The following is a 23620-nucleotide window of genomic DNA, read 5'->3' as shown; positions in this document are numbered from 1 at the left end:
TTCCATAACTGAAATCTTTCAGTTCAGTTGATGTGGTCATCAACAATAATCTACCCATCTGTCTATTCCTCACTATCTGTGACTATGGTTATTACCTGAATTGATTCACCTCTAGAAATAGTCAAACATTCCTTAATGTCTTACATAGGGTTTTATTGCTGCTAAAGTACAACATGATTTCAAAACCAGTACCACCTAAATGATTCTCACACATTAACAAGTGCAGCTGCCAGCAGAAGGTACAACTTTGGTTATCTCTGAAACACACCATCTTTGTGCTTTCAGAAAACACTTCCCAGAAGATTTCACCTCAGTGATGCTGGTCTCTTAATCATTGCTACTCTTCTTATCACATCTAATTTCTTAGCTCCAGCCAATCAGCATCAATTTTCCTAGTAGTCCCTTCTATTCTTGACTCTAAAGCTAGAGCCATGTAGCTGAAGGTGCCAAGTTCTGCAGTATGCTGGAGCTGATCATGCCCCCCTTATTCTATTACATCTTCACCAGTTTTCTGTTTTCAACTGTTTCCTTCAAGTCTGCCTAAGCTTGGCTATCCTAGAACTTGATCAGCAGACTTACCTTAAATTCAGAGATGTGCATCTCTGTCTCCTTCGTGCTAGAATTAAAGGTATGTAAAGGAAAGCCTGAACCTAAGCTTTTCTTTAATTCCTTTTTACAAGATTTTTATAAGTTCTGGATCATAGTTCATTCCAAATATAGTCAAGTTGATAACAGAGACTAGCTATCATAATCCACCCCTTGTCAATGTGACATACAATCATATCTTATGTCCAAATGAAAACAATAATCAAGTCATAATAACGCCTAATATGATGTAACTATGCCTGCAAATGCATAACCAATAAGCTTAGCTGGGTGGGAGGGTTACTACACTCCTTTAATCTGTTTATCTCCTTGAAAACAGAATTTAGCTTCATTCTACTTCCTTTAATATTTGAACCATGCATTTTGTATTTTTCCTTTTTAAACCTGCTACACTTGATCAAAACCTTCATAAGAGTGAACCACAGAAGTGAGTATATGCTAGGCTGTTTTGAGACTTCCTTTGCCAATGCAATTGATTTAAATCTCTTCACTTTAGCCTCAGACACTCTTCAGACAAGTGCAAAAGACAGCCACATTCTTCACCAAAATATCACAAGAATGATCTCTATGCAACATACTAAAATTCTTCTCTTCTGAAACCTCTTGAACCAAGACCCCAGAGTTCAAATCACTCTCAGCATCAATGTGTTCCATATCCCTACAAGGAAGACCTATTAAGCCCCACTTAAAGCATTCTACTGCTTTCCAAATCCAAAATCCCAAAATCTATATTCCTCCAAACAAAAACATGTCAGTCCTATCACAGGACCCTAGCCCCTGGGACCAACTTCTTAGGATTTTACTTCTGTGAAGGGACATGACCAAGGCACCTCTTAAAAAGAAAAGCATTAAACTGGGGCTGGCTGACAGTTTCAGCAGCATAGCAGAAAGCATGGTAGTATGACTTGGTGCTCCAGGAGCCAAGAGTTCTACATCTTGATCCCCAGACAGCAGAAGGGGACTGTTTTCCATAAGATGACAAGAGGAGATAGTTTCCATGTTAAGCAGAGCCTAAGCACAGAAGACCTCAAACTACCTCTACAGAGTGACACACTTCCACACCTAATAGTGCCACTCCTATGGCCAAACACTAAAGCACATTAATCTCTGGGGGCCAAATCTATTCAAACCACCACTCAACAACCACAATCTTTTTTCCTTGTAAATAGGTTATCACAATATGAACATTAACTGACTGTAGAAGGTCTTCAGTATCTTAAACTCTACTTTCCTCCACCTATCTTCTTTTATTATATCCTGTTTTAGTCAACTTAATTTCATGTTTCATCTTATTTAAATAAATTCTTACCAATATTCTGAACGCCTTAAATTCCAGATTTGCAAAAACAACCACTCTATAAATAAATCCAGTTACTTTCTTGTCTACATCAAGTCCAAATAGAAATTTGCATAGAAAGACAGATGAATACAACTGTTAGTTCATGGTCAGTTTTCATGAGTTCACAATACTGTTCTTTTTCTGTTAAAATTACTTTCCATTCTCTGTAACACTTGTTTCAAATTTCCTCCATTCTTAAAAACTTCCCATTTCTGTCCTTTTCTTCTCTTCACAAAAGTAATAAGACAGACACCCCGCAATAGCTGCTACCATACCTAGCACCCTGCTTTTATTTTTTTCAACTTTATTTGGAAAAAACAGAGATGCGTGTACAGATTTTTAAAAGCATTTTTGCATAAAACTCTATGAATATATTTCTGTCAGTACTTGATTTTTTTGAAAGGTTTGATAGTATACATTGAAATCTTACTAGTTACAATGAGTTACATGTAAAACAAAACATAACATGGAAACAGTCAAAGTTTTCTTGGTGTGTATAGATTAAACATAGTGATCTTTGAATAGCAAGAATTGTCAGAAGGCTATATTCTTAGCTCCTGAATTATTGATTTAAGGTCTAGGTGTACCCCACTCTGAGAGGGTGCTATACACTTATTGCCCCCCCCCAAGAACTGAGGCTTCCACTTTTGGGCCTTTTTTTTTTTTTTTTTTTTTTTTTTTGGAGCTTTATATGGTCTGTGAGTTGTTTCTTGGGTCTTCAGAGCTTTCTGAAGCTAGTATCCAATTATCAGTGACTGCATATTATGTCTGTTCTTTTGTGACTGGGTTACCTCACTCAGGATGATATTCTCTAGATCCATCTATTTGCCTAGGACTTTAATGAAGTCATTGTTTCTAATAGCTGAGTAGTACTCCATTGTGTAAATATATCACAATTTCTGTATCCATTTATCTACTGAAGACGTCTGGATTCTTTTCAACTTCTGGATATTATAAATAAGGCTGCTATGAACATGGTGAAGCATGTGTCCTTATTATATGTTGAAGCATCTTTGGGGTATATGCCCAGAAGTGGAATAACTGGGTCTTCAGGCAGTACTATGTCCAATTTTCTGAGGAACCGCCAGACTGATTTCCAGAGTGGCTGTACCAGCTTACAACTCCACCAACAGTGGAGAAGTGTTCCTCTCTCTGAATTCTCACCAGCATCTGCTGTCATCTGAGTTTTTGATCTTAGCCATTCTGACTGGTGTGAGGTGGAATCTCAGGGTTGTTTTGATTTGCATTTCCCTGATGACTAGGGATGTTGAGCATTTCCTTAGGGCACCCTGCTTTCTTATAGCACCCAGGACCACCAGCCCAGGATGGCACCACCATCACTTATTATCCATCAATTATTAATCAAGAAAATGCACCACAGGCTTGCCCACAGGCCAATCGGTGGGGTTATTTTCCTCAAAGAAGTTTCCTCTTCCAAAATGACTTTAATTTGTATTATGTTAACACAAAATTAGCCAGCAAAGCTTGGAAAAGGAAAAACAAATTAAGTAAGCTCTCTGTAATGGACCTGCCACAACAACAGGCACTCTTTTCCAGAACACTGTAAGAAAAGGCCACACTAAACACAACTTGGTGGCTTCACTGAGATAAAGAGACAGAGGAAAATAAAGGTAACTGGAATCTGTAGGTTGGTGTAAAGGCTAGAGAAAGAGCACCAAAAAACACTGCGGTAGTAACCTGCCTGAGGCTTTGACTAAAAACTAATCTACATGTGCAAAGGACAAAACTCCAAGTAGGAGGTAAAGGCAAATTACATTATTCAGGAAGATCAAGGGAATTAGCACAGATTTCCCACCTAAAACTAAGGAACTCAGAGATTTTTAACTTTTTAAGAATTTCAATTTGGGAATAAAGTGATGGCTCAGTGTCTTAGTTAAGAGCCCTTGCAGCCTTCAGAGGATCTAGGTTTGATTCCAAGAACACAGCATACCCACCCACCACCTGTAACTCCAATTCTAAGGGCCCTCTTCTGAACTCTGAGAACACCTGCCCACCTATGGCACACATACAAACAGGCCCGCACATATATAAACCAATCTTTTTTTTTTAAAAAAAAAGAATGAAATGAATTTTCAGATAACCTACAAGCTATGGCATATATACAAACAGGCCCACACATATATAAACAAATCTTTAAAAAAAAAAGAGAAAATGAAATGCATTTTCAGATAACCTACAAGTCATATTCTTTTTAACCAACAATGACTACTCAAAACAAATTAGTCAAAATAAACTCAGATTTCAAGATCACATAACTGCCACCTAACATCCTGTTATGCTGTGGATAAGATAAATGACACAAAGTGATTGTTAAATGTGTTAGCATCCTTCCATTTCCAAACTAGCCTTGAAGAAAACTGTATGAGGTTACGGTAGTAGGGCAGAGAAAATATAGCCTCTACACTGGCTGGCTTACAGGTGATTCCTCTAGACTCCTCCCAGGAACCTAACAACAGCTTATGTCATCACCTGCTGCCAGGTGCAGGCAGTACATCAGACATGGCATATAAAAGCATTGCTTGCCACCCCAAGTTGTCCCCCCACCTCCTCTTTTCTCTCTGTCCCTCTCCCTTTCTCCCACATTTTCCCTACAGGCAAGCCTCTCCTCCTTTCTGTCTTTCTCTGCTCCATGGCTATGCTTCCCTCTGTTTGTCTCTGCCCCTTCTCCAGGTCCTGTCTCCTCTCCCTCACCCCCCCCCCCAAATCTCCCTTCTACCAAGTATGACATGATTTCTCAGATGGGCACCTTGGCATGGGCCCACCAGGTACCCCCACCTATCACTGCATTATATTTTTATAACAATCTAAATCTGGTTTTACTTTTCAATTAGAAGCTTTTCTCCTATAACCTCATCATAAACTCTCTGACTGTGGTCTCTATACTTCAAGTACGCCTCTGATGTGACTGTAGTTGTCTTTGATTTACTTCATATAGTCTTCTGTTAATGAAGTTTCTGCAGTTGATAGTTCATGACAATACTCTGTGGTATCCAATGATTACTGTGCTTCCTCCTGGCTCAACAGGGGAGGCATTTCCACCAATGAGCAAGTCATTTATGTTAACCTCTGTCCTCCTGATCATCTAGCACTCCACTTCCAGGCACAGCCTGTCCACTATCTCCTCAATCTTGTACATGTCAGAGAACATCGTGATTATATGACAAGGACCCAGCAGATAACCACAGCAGCTGGAGAAAATAACTACAGGGCTAGTATTGGAGCTGGGTGAACAAGGGAATGCAGCACATTAAGTAGAGAACAAAAAAAAAAAAAAAAAAAAAAAAAAAAACTGGCTATTAAATCATAGTTCTGACAACCCATGCAGTTTGACTGTAGTGAATACCAAGTCAGAACTGCTTTGCTCTATTCATCCTGTTTTGACAGTTTCCTACCAGTCCTCAGACCACACTATGACAACTATGACAAACTACGACAACATTTAGGTAGACCTTATCGAAGCAGTATTTTTCCAAATGATCAATATTGATGTTTTAAACTCAAACAGGCAAAAGACTCACTTAAAATACAGCACAGATGGCTAGGTAGTGGTGGCATTTGCCTTTAATCCCAGAACTCAGGAGAGAGAGGCACACTGGTCTCTGTAAATTTGAGGCCAGCCGGGTCTACAGAGTTCCAGGACAGCCAGGGCTATACATAAAAGTCCCGTCAAAAAGACAAACAAGCAAACAAGCGCAGATCACTGATTTTAATAGAGACCATAAAAATATTATGTGATGTCAGATTCCACACTGCAATTAACTTGCTAAATTCTGGTGTAATATAAGAATTACAGATTACCTGTATTATGATATGGTAAGTGTATATAAGCACTTCTTTCCACTATCTGCTAACGTACAAGCTATCTCAGAAACACATCTGTGAGCCACTTTTTCACACAACTTTAGTTTTGTAAGAACTATGAAAAGAAAAACTACTATTATTTATTTAGGTCTATATAGGATGTGTGAGTGTTAAAGAGACAGAGCTTCAACTTTATGCTCTACAGAACTCAGGATACTCCTACTTCTGCCTCTCAAGTACTAGAGTTACAATCTAGTGACTTGAAATAGGGCACATGGAAGATATTTTCTTGATAATGAATAAAGAGGCTATCGCTTCAAAGCACACAGCAGTATTTACTGACAATGACAACATTCAAACTTTCAAGTGTACATTAAAATTTAAGAAAATGTATATCCATTCCATGAGAGATCCAAAGACTTTGCTGGTGTATTAGTCATGATTCTGTAGAGTCACAGAACTCATGGAATATCTTTATATATTAAGGAAATTTGTAAAAAAATAAAAAATAAAAAAAGGAAATTTGTTGTAATGACTAATCCAACAATAGGCAGCTGTGAATGGGAAGTCCAAGAATCTGGTAGTTGCTCAGTCCCACAAGACTAGTTGTTTCAGCTGGTCTTCTATATAAGCTGGAATCATGAAGAAGTAGGTTCCCAGATGTGCTGGCAAGTAAGTGCAAGCAGGTGAAGAAGAGTCTTCCTTCTTCCATTGCCCTTATGTAGGCCTCCAGCAGAAAGTATGGTCCAGAATAAAGGTATGTATTAGAACATGATCTGTACCAAGATGGCCTTGAACTCAGAGATCTGTTTGCATCCATCTTTTTTTTTTTCTCTAAGATTTTATTTATGAATACACTGTAGCTGTCTTCAGACAGACCAGACACGCCAGAAACTCCAGAAAAGGGCATCAGATCCCATTACAAATGGTTAGGAGCCACTGTGTGGTTGCTGGGAATTGAACTCAGGACCTCTAGAAGAGCAGTCAGTGCTCTTAACCAACAGTCTGTTTAATAGAGACTGTTTTAATAGAGATCTGGATCACAGGTTTGCCTCCATTTCTGGATTGTAATTCATTCCAGATGTAGTCAAGTTGACAGCCACAGGTTTGCCTCCATTTCTGGATTGTAATTCATTCCAGATGTAGTCAAGTTGACAGCCAGGAATAGCCATCACAGCTGGTTTCATATAATGGAACAGTTTTTAAAACCCTTGTTGTTACTAGATATGATGGCACACACCTTTAATCCCAACATTCAAGAGACAGAGGCAGGTGGGTGAGTTGAAGACCAGTCTGTCTACAATGTGAATTCCAGGCTAAGCAGGACTACATAGTGAGACAAGGTCTTAAAACCACAAAACAAACAGAAAAATCTTTTCAAAGGCAGTGTGTCGTGAGGGAATGACCATCTAGTCCTAATAACTTTAGGAAGGCAGAGGATAGGATAGAAATAAGCCAGGAGAGAGGATGTAGGAGTGCCATATCAACATACCAGAAAATGGAAATTTTAAATTCTGACCCAAAATTTAAGACCAAATAAAACATGTTTTTCTCTAGCAGTGACTATATACAAAATAAAAATCCTCCAATTCTAGCAGTGACTATATACAAAAAATACCAGCTATAGACATTGTCATTAGTGTTTTAGTCTTATTTAACGGATACTATACAGAATACTTTAAAATTTATACTCTAACTGGATTTAATATACTTTTCAAAAGCCTCAATCTTCAAAGAAATGGCTTTATTCATGAAAATGTCTATTTTTTTAGCCAAAAAGAATTGTTGCAAAGAATACTATTTTAAAGGAATATACAAATGGCTCTAGATACTTCTAATTAAGGACCCCAAAATTTTTCCCTAAGTAAGTGGCTCTTGCAATATCAAACCAGGGCACTATAGCAGGAGAGACACCTATTATACTGCCATCAACAGGAGAAGGAAGAACATGATGCAGAATCACAGGCCTCACTGTAGTGGGAATTTTGGTTTCTTTAAAACACAGAAATATTATGTGAATATGTTTTTGAGATGGCTCGTTGGTTAAGAGCCCTGACTTCTTCCAGAGGTCCTGAGTTCAAATCCCAGCAACTTCAAGGCCTGCAAGAGCTGCAGTTTAAAGCCAGGTGGTCCACTTAGAGAGATTCTGTCTAAAGATTTAAAAAGAATGCTGGGGATGCAGACTGCTTGCCTAGCATGTGTGAGGCCCTGGGTTTGATTCCCAGCAGCAGTAAGGAAGTGTGGAAAAAGCAAAGGAGGAGGGAAGAACACTGAACACAAGCTACCAATATAAAAATGAGAGATGGGTCATCATTATTGTCTCAAATGACACTGAAAGTATGATGAAGGGGCAAGTGTGATGGCACACATCTGTAACCCAACACTCGGGATGCTAAGGCAGGAGAATAATGAGCTTAAGGCCAGAGTGGGCTAAGATGTGGGTTATAAGACAGCCTAGTTTACTAGCAAGACCCTGTCTTTTTTTTTCTTAAAGAATAACAAAGGAATGCTATGAATTACAGTGAATCTACGACCTGATAACTTGAGAAAATGGACCAATTCTGTGAAGAGCCCATCAAAGTTCTTTTTACAAACATAACCTAAACAGAAGCATATACATGAAAGAAAAAGTGTCAGTCACCCGATTATTAAAGTAAACTGGCAGTTAGTACCTTCTTTAGCAGAAGGCCACTAGTGAATTTTAGTAAGCACATAGGAAAATAATGTTTTCTCTCTCTTTTTATTTTATGCATATGTGAGTGCCTGCCAATGTATATGTTTACCACATGCACGCCTAGTGTGATGGAGGTCAGAAGCTGATGTTAGATCTCGAACCTAAGTTAACAGGAGACTGTGAGCTACATGCGGTTGCTGGGAACCTGTAAGTGGTTTATGTTCTAACTAATCAGTGACTCATCTCTCCAGCTCTCTAGCTCTTTATAATCTCAAAAAAGGCAGAAGGCCCAAGTCCTAACTCACTCTAAAGGAAAGTATTATTACCCTGACACCAAAGACAGACAAGGAAAACCACAGACCAATACAATGCATGAACACAATGAAAAATCCTCAACAAACGTTAGATGAATTTCAACAAAGTATAAAAAGGAATTATTCATTAGACTAGGTAGGATTTATCTTCAGGTATACAAAGCTAGTCCTAAAATCTACTGAGAGATACATATCAACAGGTAGAAAAATCATGTGATTCCCAGTAATGGCTATGCAAAAGGCACCAAACTAACAACATTCATGATAAAAACAGTCAGAAAGTAGGACAGATTATTTTTAAAACATAGCTCCCTGACTCTAAGCACAGGTTACATGAGTCACCTCTTCAAAGTATATTTTATTCCTTGTGGATGGGGACTTTATAAACATTTTTGGAGGTAGGGTAGGGTTAGGTGTTCACTGTTGCATGAGGCTCCAGAAAGTCTTTGAACAGAATGGAGATCTGGCTAATAGATGCAAGAAGATTGTTAGAAAAGTAAACTACTATGCAGGAGCAAATGAAATGGGTTCAACCAAAGCTAATCAATGAAAGCTAAAAATAGCAATTAAATGCTACTGGGAAACAGGATACAGGAAAGCACAATGTCATGGCACTGATCAGTTATAACAGCATGAGAACAGTTCTTTTCTTTTCCAGATTTATTTATTTATTTATTTATTTATTTATTTATTTAATGTATATGAGTATACTGTAGTTGTCTTCAGACATACCAGAAGAGGACATCAGATCTCATTAGATGGTTATGATCCACCATGTGGTTGCTGGGAATTGAACTCAGGATTTCTGGAATAGCAGTTAGTGCTCTTAACCACTGAGCCATCTCTCAAGCCCATGAGGACAGTTCTGATCTTTGTAATACCTCTGTTGAAATACCTTCTGAATCATATATGACCATACTTTTAAGTCATGACCTGAAATCTTGTCTTACCTATGATATAATACACAGAGTGTTATCAAAGCTGAAAACCCTAAATTCAAATTTGTAGTAGTCTGTAATGCCAAGTTTCTGGTTTTAGGGGCAGTATCTAAAGACATAAGTTAACCACCATAAGGAAACAATAAGGTAAACCAAAGAATCATCTACCAGACAACTAACTGGCCTAGTATGTTCAAGGATCCAGCATTTGAAAAGAAAAATCAGAGGTAAGGACAAACTTAGTGAGCTAACAGTATGAATTCTGGTTGGAGACAACCAGCTATGGATTGACTTTAGAAAGCAAAGGGACAGAACAAGATAGTGGAACAGGACTCTGATCATAGCCCACCTTCCCAATATCAGTATGAACTACCATGGCACAAACACCTTCATCATAGTCCTAAAGCATCTGGCTGTAGCAAATTGACCTTTGGAAAAACAAATAACCCAGACTAGGTGGCATATTCCTATAACCCCAGGATTTGGAAGGCAGAGGCAAGAGAATCTAACCTGGTCTATATATAAATCAAGTACTGGGCTAGTCAAAGCTTTACAGTGAGACCACTTCACATAGGAAATTAAAAATTTTAAAGTCACTTAGGAGGGAGATGAAATGTTAAATGGTGTTCCCTGTAAGACTCTTTCCACTTGTTTGTATATTTAACTATTCTAAAGAAGTTGGGAGTCATTTAAGGGGATAAGTTAATAAAGGACCAAAACTGAAAGGAAAGCAAGCAATTAACTAATCAGTGATATCAGAATGTATGGACAAGTGCAACAAAGAAACACTGCTCTTAAACCAGCTCTTAGGACACATATACCACATTAACTTTGGGAGAAGAGGTCACAAAGAGAAGTAACCAATTTAAAAAAGTTTCCATCTTCCAAAGGTTTTATCAAAGATTGCTGACAAAATCATAGAAAATAGAACACTTCAGCAACTAATTTCTTAGGAAATGCTACTTTTCCTCTTCAAATACAATAAGCAAGGGTGATGATAAACTCATGATCCTGAAATTCAGAAGGATGTAAACAGATTAATGAAGAACGGATAAACCAGCTCACAAAGACCTAAAATCGGTTACATACATATATTAAAATAGGAATATACACTAAATCAAATTGTCAACACTCTTTCATCTTATGGGTACTACAGAATTACATTTTTTTTTCCTGGAATCAATCTGTTATCATACTAACATATAGGCTGTGGACATGGAAAATGATAAGGCAGTCATAAACTCAGCCCTCATACTTACTCTCCAATTTACTAACTCAGAGGTCATTCAAGGGTTTCTCTGTGGAAATTAAAAAATTTCACTCTGTAATTTCTCAGTGCTTCCTTTACAATGAGTAGGATCCTATAGCCTATGTAACAGCTTGCCACCAATTATGCCAGGTGTTTTTGTATGTGACTGCTTTCTTTCACTGACTAGCTTGATCTGACAAACTGCAAAATTAGTTTTCTCTGCCACCTCTTAACATTTATCATATTTTTCTCTTTTCTACTAAGTGACAATGTACAGCAACTAGTACTCCATATCTCACCTTGAGAAAGAACTGAGCCATATACGCTAAAATGTCTAATGAGGGATTTTACTACATCAGCAGACTAACAAATCACTTTCCTCACAGTTGTGAATTAGGTAACTCCTATTAACTGTCCCACTGGGACAAACTAGTAAAACTGGATACACACACACACTCACACTCCCAGGAAAACTTGGAAAAACAAAACAAAATAGAAGACATCTGAGTGTCTTCACTCTTACAAGACAAGGATCTAGTTAAGGAAGTCTGGTATCAGATTGAACTCTGAACAGATCAACGAAGTCAGGGAGGATTAGATGCTGCAGTCAAAAGGCCAACATAGCCCAGGCATGGAGAAATGAACTATCCTGTGTTAGGTCAGATTCCAAGAGCAAAGAAAACATAAAGCAAAGCAGTTTTTCTAGAAGCCAGGGCCTAGCTCTAAAACATCTCAGTCTCTAGCAAGATTAGGATAAGCAGCAGGGTTATATAGTGAGACCCTATCTTCCCTCTGAAAATAAAACCAAAACCAAAACAAATAAACAAAAAATACCACCACTTCCAGAGAGTCCTATAGCACTAGAACTAATACCACTGTGTCCCATCATGAGAACTGACCCATATCTCACATGCCTGCTATGCCAGTTCTAGTTTACTTCTTGAATTCACACTGTAAAGGTGCTCTATAAATCCCTTATCTTACTCCTCTCTTGATACCTTGTCCAAAATTCCTTATTTGTAACAAGCACACTTACATACTACATCTATGGTATTTTCCTGCCTTTCTTCCCATTCTATGTTGCTCATGAAACTTATCTGCAGTGGGTTGGTCTGGTGCTGGTATATATTCAAATGCTAAATTCTGTATCCCAAGATCTGGACCCCTCAGTGTTCCCAGAGACTAAGCCATCAACCAAAGAGCATACATAGGCTGGTCTGTGGTCCCTGCTACATATGTAACTGAGGACTGCCTGGCCTCAGTGGGAGGGGGATGAACTTGGTCCTGTGGAGGCTTGATTCCCCCAGAGAAGAGAGATGCTAGAGAGGTGAGGTAGGAGTGGATGGGTGTATAGAAAAACACCCTCTAAAAGGTAAAAGATGGGGCTCATGGAGGGGTAGGACCCAGAAGGGGAACATTTGAAATGTAAATTTAAAAAGAGTTGTCTTGGTCATGGTCTCTTCATAGCGATGGAAAGCCTAACTAAGACACCAGGCTTGGGGTCTCAGGGAGATACCATGAAGAGAGAGGAGGAAGAAGAAAAAGTCACCATGGGGTAGTTAGATGGTGAACATATGGCCATTAGGGCCAGCCTGTTGGAGTAGGAGTGTCCTAGGTAGAACATGACAAGTGTTATCTTGGGGTTACTGACAGGGTATTCATAAAATAGCATAGAGGGTTGATGATATCCAGTTTTAATACTTTAAGGCTTATTATAAATATAAAGATTTTGTCTTTTATTTGGGAACAAAATGATCTAAGGTAGCGTAGAAACCCCTATATAATAGTTACCCCAACATTGGTATACATCTTTATTCCCATCATGGCTTGCTGACTTCATATATCCAGGCTAACCCTTCTATGTATACACACATACACACACACACACACACACACACACACACACACACACACACACACATATGGTAGAGACACAATTTAGGGCTTTGCACTTGCTAGGCAAGCTTCTAACACTGAGTTATACTCCCAGCCGCACTCTCTTTAATTTAGTATCTTCCTGATTCTATACATGTATATCTTTCTTTCCCACCTCAGTACCCCACATCCAGGATCACCTTGGGCATTATCGATGCCAGTAACTGATAACCTAGTGCAATGATTCTCAATCTTCTTTAATTTAATTAAGGCCTTTAATACAGTTCCTCATGTTGTGGTAACCCCTGACCATAAAAAATTATTTCATTGCTACTTTATAATTATAATTTTGCAACTGTTAGAAGTCCTAAGTAAATATTTGATGTACAACCCCCAAAGGGGTGGAGATCCACATGTTGATTACCACTGCACTAGTGAAATCTTCCTCATCCCAAATACTAACAGAAAATTTCAGTACCTCTATGCTACAACTTCTGTTATGCATTTGTTGACTTAACCTTCTTATCCAAATCAGATTCCATAATTCTCTGTTCTCTCAGCACACCTTTTAAAAATCCTATTTCCTTGTTTCTTTTCTTGTACTAAGCTGGTGTGATAATCAGTTTTGGGTCACCCTTGCTATGTTGTTATGCCAAGTTATTCAACTGATCACAAATCTAGGAGCTATTAAGAATACATTTTTAGATGTTAATATCTATAGCCAGAAGACTGTAAGCACAAGAAATTATACTTGATCAGTAGGCAGGCCTCCAATTGTCTGAAAATCTGCCTCAAGAGTACATAAAGCAGAGACTCTCGACCTGTGTGGGTCATTACGCCTTTAAAGGATTAAACTACACTTTCACAGGGGTCACCTAAGATCATCTGAAAACACAGATACTACTTCACAATTCACAACAGTAGCAAAGTTAGTTATGAAGTAAAAATGAAAATAATGTTATGATTTGAGGTCACCAGAACATGAGGAACTGTATTAAAGGGTTACAGCATTAGGAACGTTGAAAACCACTGGTTTTTCTTCTTCTACCCACTTATGTCAAAGACTGCAGACCTGCCAACTCTCACACTAGGAAATTCTTAGAAGCCTTATCTATTGAACCATCTGTCTATACTTCTGACTTTTTACTTTAAAGATTTATTTAGCTGAGTGTGATGGTGCTAACCTTTAATCACAGCACCCAGGAGGGAGGCACAAACAAGAGAATGGTTCCAATCCAGCCAGGGCCATATAGCAAAAATCCAGTCACAAAAAATTAATTAATATTAATTAGATTTATTATTATTTATGTCATTGTTTTGTCTGCATGTAGGTTTACCATGTGCATACTTCATGATGGGAGAAGTCAGATATCTTAAAACTGGAGTTCCAGACAGGTATGAGCCACTTGTGAGTCCCGTTAATATAATCTGGGTCCTCTGCAAATGCTATTAACTACTGAGCCATCTCTTCTCCTAGTGGTTTTGATTCCCATAAAAACTGTGTTAAACATGGCAAAACCTCACCCTGAATAAACCTTAATGCCTTACTTGTATTTCTTTATAATCAGTGGTATCAGGGTTTAGGGGCGGTCACAAACCAGACTGATAGATTTAAATAAATTTAAATTCCAAATTTCAAACCTTTAAATGAACCAGTGCTTCAAACTCCCTATACTTCCTTCCATTCTCTTCTGCTTACCTGAATGCCCTACCTCACTGAAAAATACAAGAGCCACAGAGATCAGAGTCAGAAATATTCACCTTCCAAACACCAAGGTTCCTTGGAAGAACACAAACTGATTTGCTTATCCTATGGAAAGCACCAGTCCTATGACAACCAAATATGCTCTTTCCTAAACATTTCCATTTTCACTCACTTTTTGGACGCCATATTTTTATCTTTTAAGGTTGTCTACATCCACACAACACCAAAAACAAAACAGTAACAACAAAACTTCACCATTTAATCAACTTGATTTAGCTTCTTGTTTAAATAAACTGTTCATCAACATCACCAACAACTTCCTAGTAATCTATAACTATTTCCTCACCTGCTAAATCAGTTATCATGCCTCAGGTCATCCTCTCAAGAATTCAGGAATAGGGAGTTTCTACCCCACTAACAGCCTTCAGGAAATGTAGAGTCTTCAATGCTTGAGGCAACATGGCGGCTGGCAGGCTGGATCCTCTGAGCATCAGAAAGCTTCTCAGTACTGGAGAAATACTTATTTTTTAAAAGTGCTCTGAGCACAAACCAAGCCTTACCTTCTGTGATGGTTTGTATATGCTTGGCCCAGGAGACTGGCATACAGACCTTTAAATTCAAGGTCAATCAACCAAGAAAAATCCAGGACAGCCAAGTTTAAGTAGTGAAGGAGTTAGAAAAGAGGAATCTGGTGATAATGTAATAGAACAAGGGGTAACGTTCCAGCTGTTGCAAGCAGCAGAACTTGGAAGCTCTGGCCATGTGATTCTGGCCTTATATTTTAGAGAAGGAGACTACTGGGACAGTTGATGCTGGTCAGCTGGAGCTAAGAAATAAGTGATGATTAAGAAGAAACCAGGATTACTGAGGTGAAATCTTCTGGGACGTGTTTTCTGAGAGCACAAAAAACTGTGTTCCAGAGATAGCCAAGGTTGTACCTCATGCTGCAGCTGCACTTGGTAATGTGTAAGAATCACCCAGGTGGTACTGGTTTTGAAGGCATGAAGTCATCATGAAGAACAGCTGAGGCTTGGAACTGTGAGAGGCCATGGAAGGCCATTGGTGAAAGTACAGCTTCAGTTGTAGTTGATAATCCAGGATTGAAGGGGACATGCAAAGGATTTGAGGCTTGACACCATGAAGGGAGCCTATGAGAGGCTATTGGTGAAGCCTAGTTGCAATGGAAGACCCCAGGATATTAGAGATGCCAGTACCATGGGATGATCAACAAGAACAACAGCAAAGGTGTAGTGGATCAACCTGAGCTGGAAGTGCTACAGAGGGCAGAGCTGAACAAGTGAAGCCAGCCCTTGGAGGAGCCCAAAATATCATATGTGGATCCCAGACACTGAAATGAGAAGCTGTAACATTGAAATTGCCTTGGAGACCCCAAGATGTTAAAGATGCCAGAGCGGTGGGATATGTACCAAGGAAAGCTGCTAACAGGGAGTGGAACCAGCCCAGGAGAAAGAAGTTTGTTGCCATCAACAAAGATGAAAAAGGAGTTGAAGACCTGGAGACTGCTTTGACATCAGGATGGAGATGGCGGAATCTGGAGTTTGCCCAGCTGGTTGCCTGACTTAATTCAGGGATTAGAGTTAAGTGATTGGATGGATCTTAGAAGAGACTTTGAACTTTGGAATTTTAACATTGTTGATACTGCTACAGACCAGGGGGACTTTGGAAGTTGGACTAAATGTATTTTTTATTACACCATGTTTAGGTATGGCCCCCACAGACTCGTGTTTGAACAGCCTAAGGGGGCCAGGGAGTGGAATGTGATGGTTTGCATATGCTTGGCCCAGGGAGTGGCACTAGTAGAAGGTGTGGCCTTGTTGGAGGAAGTGTGTCACTCTAGGGATGTGCTTGGAGACACTCCTCCCAGCTGCTTGAGGATTCTCAGTATGTTCCTGGCTTCCTTTGGATGAAGATGTATAACTCTCAGCTCCTCCTGCACCATGGCTGCCTGGATGCTGCCATGCTTCTGCCTTGATACTGGACTGAACCTCTGAACCTGTAAGCCAGCCTCAATTAAATGTTTTTATTTATAAGAATTGCCTTGGTCATGGTGTCTGTTCACAGCAATAAAACCCTAAGATACCTTCATAGCCTAAATACCACTTGGAGGACTCCAGTATAAGCAACGTCTTCTCTGTCATCTGCTTCCCATACTTTCCATAAACTTATTTCAATACTCTTTTGAAACAACTTCAGTGAGTTTGCCTTTTGTGATTTTGACTCTTCTGTACACTTTCAACTATAACCAAATTTAGGAAAAAAGATACTTTACTTTCTACTCTTTATAAAGCAAACAGTATTTTTTAAATGTAGGCTAAGCCATGTTAAGGTTGGGACATTTCCAAATATCTCATAGGCAAAAGAAATGCCTAAAGAAATGGCCAACATATTTGCTTCTGCTTGCTTGCATGCTTGTCCTTATTCCCTGAAGTTAGACTCAGGCTATAGAATAGAAACTGACTTTACTTCAGTATGTGTCAGGCTTCCAAACCACTTACTACCTAAAGAGGCATAGCATGGGCTCTTAGTCAATCTGTTTTATATAACATCAGTGTCTTCATAGTTGCTATCCCCAAGAAGGAACAAGAAATTCTATATACCATTTATTATATCCCCAGAAACTGCAGAAAACACTAATAACTGGAAGGAACTTCTGTAGTTACCAGGTCTCTGATAAATTTGCATTCTTCAAGTCAAAGGCCTCAGTGAGATTAAACATTAAAGATGAGACAGCATTCCATTTTCTTCAATAGTGTTACATGATGATGAGAATTACTCTCAGCTCCCTGGATTCCTACTTTGCAGATATCTGCCAAAATAAACCTAAGAAAGCTTAGGGAATTCTGTGTTATGGGAAATGGCTTTGAAAGGGGGCATGTGAAGTGCAGTGGTAGCATTATATCAGAGATCATTACTTGTTTTTGGAAGGTTTCCAAATTTGAAGTCAGAAAGGATTACTGATCCAAATGCTAACACAAATAATCTCAGTCAACTCAGATTAGTTGAGATTTTTCCAACTTTAACAAATCTACCAGAGATGTAGACAGAAACAACTGGCATGTCCTGCAGAATATGAATATGTGCTATGAATCAAAATGCTTAAAAATTCATTTGACATTTTACAGTCATTTAAAACAGGGGAAAAAAAAGTCCTTTTAACTGAAAACTCTAAAGCTTCCTGAATGCTTACCTACCACCAAGGACACAGCAGTTTCATGCACTTCCTAACTCAACTGCAGGACACTATGAGGTAGGTGTATGATATTAGTCTTCTCATCTGAGGGCTATCAAGGCTGGCTTAGACAAGCTATATAATCTAAACTAGTTTTGTCACAGAATTAAGTTACATGTGGAGTATGGAGTGGGACTCAGAGATGACCCTAAAGACACGCTAGTCATTTCCTACACTTTGCCTTTTTAAAAACTGGCAAATCTTGGGCTGGAGAGATGGTTCAGTGGTTAAGAGCATTGCTCTTCCAGAGGTCCTGAGTTCAATTCCCAGCAACCACATGGTGGCTCACAACCATCTGTAATGAGATCTGATGCCCTCTTCTGGTGTGTCTGAAGACAGCTACAGTGTACTCATATACATAAAATAAATAAATCTAAAAAGAGAGAGAATGAAATTGTACTCTTTAAAAAAAAAAAAAAAAAAAAAAAACTGGCAAAAATCTTAACCAAATCTGCAATCTCTGAAGATATAACAGGAGACACAGGTATTTGTTCTATTTGTGATATAACTCACAGCATAAAGAAAATGGCACAATTTTTCTCAAAGCCCTCATAACACACACACACACACACACACACACACACACACACACACACACACACACAACCCTAAACTGTTCAGAGATTTGCAGCAGGCTTTGGGAGGGGGAGGCTTTTCCCATCCTTTAAAGGAGCATAATTCACTGTGTAACCATGCCTTAAGCCCATAAGCTTCCTGGAATAATGAAGTCTCCATTTTCCCATCTTCCAGTCTTGGAAGAGTATTTCATTTCATCAGAAGGCATGGTGCTGTGAAGCAAATAGAATTTGCCATTCAAGAAAATCTAGCTTTTATTTAAAAGAAAAAAAAAGGTTGCATAAGTCTGATACTGGAGACAAATTAATAATATTCTGATTCTTATTCTCTTGCTTGGAGTTCTCTAGTCATTCATCAATTCCAACAGCTTGTAGAGCAGACTGCGCACTTCTGATGACAACTACAAGGAAGCAGAAGTTCCTGGACTACCTTAGGTAGGCCCACAAACTGCTATGAATGACAGGATGAGTCATGTCAGTGCTCCTGTCACCTGTTAGTAAAATCTGAATCCCGACTCTTTTCAGAGATGCATTAGGGTAGGAATGCACAGCTCCTGGATGCTCAGGTATGATCAGGACTGAGACAACAGGCATCATAGTTCAAAGAACAAGTGAGTCATGTGTAAAGCTCCAGGGTTATGACTTCCTTGTCCTACATGAGTCAGAAATGCTACTATTCATACTACTAACTTGACCAGTCTTCTAGAGAACTGACACCTAAGTCATACATACTTCAACACCTGAGGTAAAGCATCTCAAGTATGAGATGACTCAAAATTGTCAAATGACAGGCAAAGCAAAGCAACAAGCTGGCTCCTTTTCAACAACCCCTTAATACCACTAGGATGGTTTATGGCTAGTTATTAACAACAAATTACTGTTTCACTGCCATCTAGTATCTTCTCTAGCCCATTTCCATAAGACCGGTCATAGAACAAATAATCACGATTCTAACTGTATTCACTTTGAATGAATTTATTCTTTAGCTTGGGTCCCAGAATGGTCTCAAACTCATCTAGCCTTAACCTCCCAAACCCTAGGATTGCAGCACACATAGGCCACTTTGTGCCTCAATTTACTCTTACACTAATTTTCTTTCCAGGTAATCTCTCTCAGTATTGAAAGGAGCATGAAGCGTAGTTTTCTAGTCTGTATATTCTCCATCTTTTTATACCCTCTTCTTTTCAAAAATCAGATTTTTTTAAAAAGGGGGGTTTCTTGGTACACAATGATAATCTGGAATAGTATAGTAATGATGAATTCATAATTATATAAAACCACTATAAAGTATACTCTATAAGGGCAACTCTTTATGTGAATTAAATACCAACAGAAAAAAAGCTGTTTAAACAACAGACTTTAGAAAACTAAACCATGCTGAACCTATGCAGAGTCTAAATCACTCAAATGATTTCTTAATTCTGGAGTCCATTCCAGAACCCAATATATTTAACTAAGTAAAGCAACAAAAGTTTGGTGCCTTAAGACCTGTATCTATCTCATTTTCTTATTTTTTCATTCATATCTTACCAGTAAATAAGTTCATCTGAACTACTTTCATATGGCAAAGAAAGTTTTTAAATAGTGGAAATGCACTAAAACGGAGGGTGTTTTTAAATTTTTTGTTAGATACTCTCTGTATTTACATTTGAAATGTTATCCCCTTCACCGACCCCACTCCCATTACCCTCCCATCTGCTTGTCCTCATGAAGGTGCACTAGCTCCCAATCACCCTCTCCCCCTCAGTGCCTTGGCTTCCCCTACATTGGGAAAACGTGCCCTCACTGGACCAAAGGCCTCTTCTCACATTAGGCCAGACACTGCTATTCTCTGCAGCATATGCAACAGGATCCATGGGCCGCTCAATGCATGCTCAATGGTTGGTGTTCTAGTCCATGGGAGCTGTGGAGGATTTGGTTGGTTGACAATGTTGTTCTTCCCATGAGGCCACAACCCCCTTCGGCTCCTTCATTCCCACCCCCTTTCACTGGGGTCCCCATGCTCAGTCTGATGGTTAGCTACAAGCATGCTCAGCTGCATGACTCTGGCAGAGCCCCTGAGGAGACACCCCTAAAACTTGGAGTTTTAAACCCATATGCTTTGAGTTGGATAAGTACAAGTTAAAACTCAACCTTTCTAGTAAGCACCTCTAAAAAATGTAAGCAACTCTAAACTAATAGAAATATTTGTAAAATACATTTACATACACTGTTGTACTTTTCAACTTAAATCAACAAAAAAACTAGTGAAATAATAGTCACAATAGGATAAATAAGGCTCAGTGGGTAAAGATACTTGCCCTAGAAGCCCAGGAACCTGAGTTCCATGTCTAGAACCCACATAAAGGTGGAAAACGAGAACCAAGCCCACACACTTACTTGTTCTTAGGCTTCCACATGTGTGACCCCTACCCCCACAAAAACATCATGCAGACACACCCATGACCATAATTTTTTAAAAGAAAGAAATGCAATCCTGGTAGATTTCTAATGAAACAACTCTGTTGTGTCTGGATGTATTCATGCATATGACTGGAGAAAGCCCTTACCTAAAATACTGGAAGTGGACAAAGCTCTTAACTTTGACTACAAAGTGACAAGTAAATGCCCTTTATCTACAAGAGACTGTAAGTGTTTCATTTGGAGATTTTGAAGCATCTTTGATTTTTAAGTATAGAAGCTCAACTTTATATATATACATATATATATGTATGTATATATATGAACACACAAGCCACCATCCTCTACTTTATCAACTATATATATATATATATATATATATATCAGTAGTGGTTAATGGCCTAGAAGTGAAAAAAGTGATTTCAAACCCTCTGGTAGTCTTAATAGGTTCTCTATTAATTTACAATCTAGCCAACAGAGAGTGACACTTCTGAACTTTGTGACACTTCTAAAACGTCGTGGAAGAATTTAAGGCTTAATTTGAAAATCTTGTCTATATGTCTTTTTAATCAACCCAATGTGTATGATGACTTCCATGCTAGGTGATGGGAGAAATGATGCAAGATAGGCCTCTAAGTACCATTTTGATTGCTTGCTTTCGTCAGACACAGCAATAAGCGTCCCAGGTTTAACAGGCTCAATAAGAGGACTCAAGTAACCATTACCAATGACAAGAAAATTGACGGGGGGGGGGGGTTAAGAATAAAGATGGTAGGTATATTTCAGCCAAATCTAGATATTCTTCCTAACATAACATTATCCTTGGAAATTCCAGTAAAATGAGCCGAATACCGTTCTTAATATACATTCCTTATATAATCTTCTCATTTAAAGACACATCTATTCTATTCCAAAACACCCTAATTCTTTAGGGTCTTTCTCTTGGCCTTCACATCTCCGTCTGGATACAATACTAACAGTTGACGAATGAATGAAATAAACATGTTCTAACTGACTAAGAGGTACTGATCTCAAAACACAATAGGCCGACAGACCAGAATTCTACTGAAAAGACCACTTAATTTCTGAAGTAAAAATAGCAACTACCGGACACAGTGCAGCCAACATGTTATTAAATTCCCGGTGGGATGGAAAACTTTCGGGAATGACAAGGTAAAGTGTTCCCTATGGTACTTTAAAATGGACTTGGTTCTACCTTGTCTGGACTGGGAACCCAAGCGCAAGACAAAGACAGCGGCGGGGGGAAAGTCAAAAGGTCAGCGCCAGGCGCCCCTCTCAAGGCGCGGTCCGCAGGCCAGCGCGCTCGCGGCCACCCGGCTCTTCTCGGCGTCGCGGCACTCACGTCCGCACAAAGAAACCGCCCACAGTCCAAACACGCTCCCCGTGGGTGCGGGAGACGTTTGCACGGTCGCGTCGGCCCGACCTCCGCGGGAACACCTCCGAACTTGCCGCCCACCGGCTCCATTCCCCCCGCGCGACGTAGAAGCCGGCCGGAGCGGTGAAGCCAGGTCGCACGGAGTGGACCACGCCCCCCGCTGCCCCCGCCGCCCGCGCTATTGTTCCCGCGCCGCCCCCGCCCCGCGCGCGTTCCCGGGAGGGGGGGTCACGGCCGCGGAAAGGCGGCGGCCGCCCGAGCCACGGCGCCCGCGCACTCACCGGCAGTGCAGCCAACGGCGACCAGGAAGCTCGTAGCGGAGAGCGGCGCAGTCCCGCGGTGACTGCGGCCGCTACTCAATCCTGCTCGCGGCTCCGCGTTTCGGCCGCAATGTCCGGCCTCGGCCGCTCCGCTGACTAACAGAGACGCGGGCCGTCAACGCGCACGCCCGCCCACGTCATCGCGCAGGACCCCGCCTCCGCGCCTGTGAGCGGCCTGGGGGCGGGGCAGCCCCGGGGGCCCGGATTACGGGGGCGTGGTCCCGCGGCTGGGGGTGTGGCTACAATGGAGGGCGGGCAGCAGTGGCGGGGGTCCCCTAAGGGCGGGGCCGCGAGCAGCCTCTGGAAAGCCGCGTGCGAGGGGCGTGGCCGGGAGCAGCAGGGGGCGGGTCTGCGACGGCACGTGGCGGCGCGTGGCTGCTAACACCAGTCATAGCTTAAGCCTGCTAGGTTGCTAGCCTCGCGAGGAGGAGGGGACAGTGTTTGAAGGTCAGGCACGCGTGCCAGGGCACACACCTGAGCCGTGGACAGTCTTAGTTAGACATTCTTCCAGGGCCTACCACTCACCAATGAGTAAATGTTCTCCAGCTCCCTGAAAAATGTTACCTCCTTTTTCCTGAGCCGGCTCCAGATTCTTTGCGTTATCTAATTTACCTGTAAGGCGGCTCGGGCAAATATTAACTATTCACTAATAAATTGACCAGCCACGCCAATGGATGGAAAGGTTTAAATTACTATCGTTTATGCAGTAAAATACATTTAGCACTTTAAAGAGTTCAAAGGCATTCTCTACAACAATGGAAAATAACACCAGTAAGAGAAAGAAGCAACACATCCATATAGGATAATTCTACGTTTTTATAAAATACATTACATGCATAGTATATTAAACTTGGGGGAAAATATGCCAATTGTTTTGACAGTGGAAAATAAAGGACAGTCTCTTACACCTGTGTAGTATCCTATGATTTCCAAAATATATAACTATGTACTGGATAAATTCAGGTAGACTATGTTTCCATTACATATTGAGATGCTCTATATCCAGGGATCCTAGCATGAAGTGAATGTGAACTCTCATTCATTTATTCTACCCCATTTCATCTGTCACTTTCAGCAATTTTTTATTTTCATTTTTTTATTTCTCCAGTAAACATTTTATTGCTTGCCTATCCTCTTAAAGGTGGTGCTCTAGCACT

General features: G+C 40.1%; 1 protein-coding gene across 2 annotated transcripts in view; it reads right to left on the bottom strand.

Annotated features, from left to right (window-relative positions):
* The window catches only part of MAPK8 (mitogen-activated protein kinase 8), a gene marked incomplete at its 3' end in the record, with an annotated part of 61910 nt that extends 39348 nt beyond the window's left edge, over positions 1-22562 (bottom strand). For both annotated transcript variants that reach the window (XM_080925836.1, XM_080925837.1), the window contains exon 1: positions 22425-22562. The remainder of the gene's footprint in view (positions 1-22424) is intronic.
* Positions 22563-23620: the final 1058 nt, after the last annotated feature.

The sequence above is a fragment of the Micromys minutus genome (genome assembly GCF_963924665.1).
Source record: "Micromys minutus genome assembly, chromosome: 12".
In the NCBI taxonomy this organism is placed as follows: Eukaryota; Metazoa; Chordata; class Mammalia; order Rodentia; family Muridae; genus Micromys; species Micromys minutus.
Note: the sequence above shows the minus strand (reverse complement) of the source record. Positions and strands in the feature narration are given on the sequence as shown.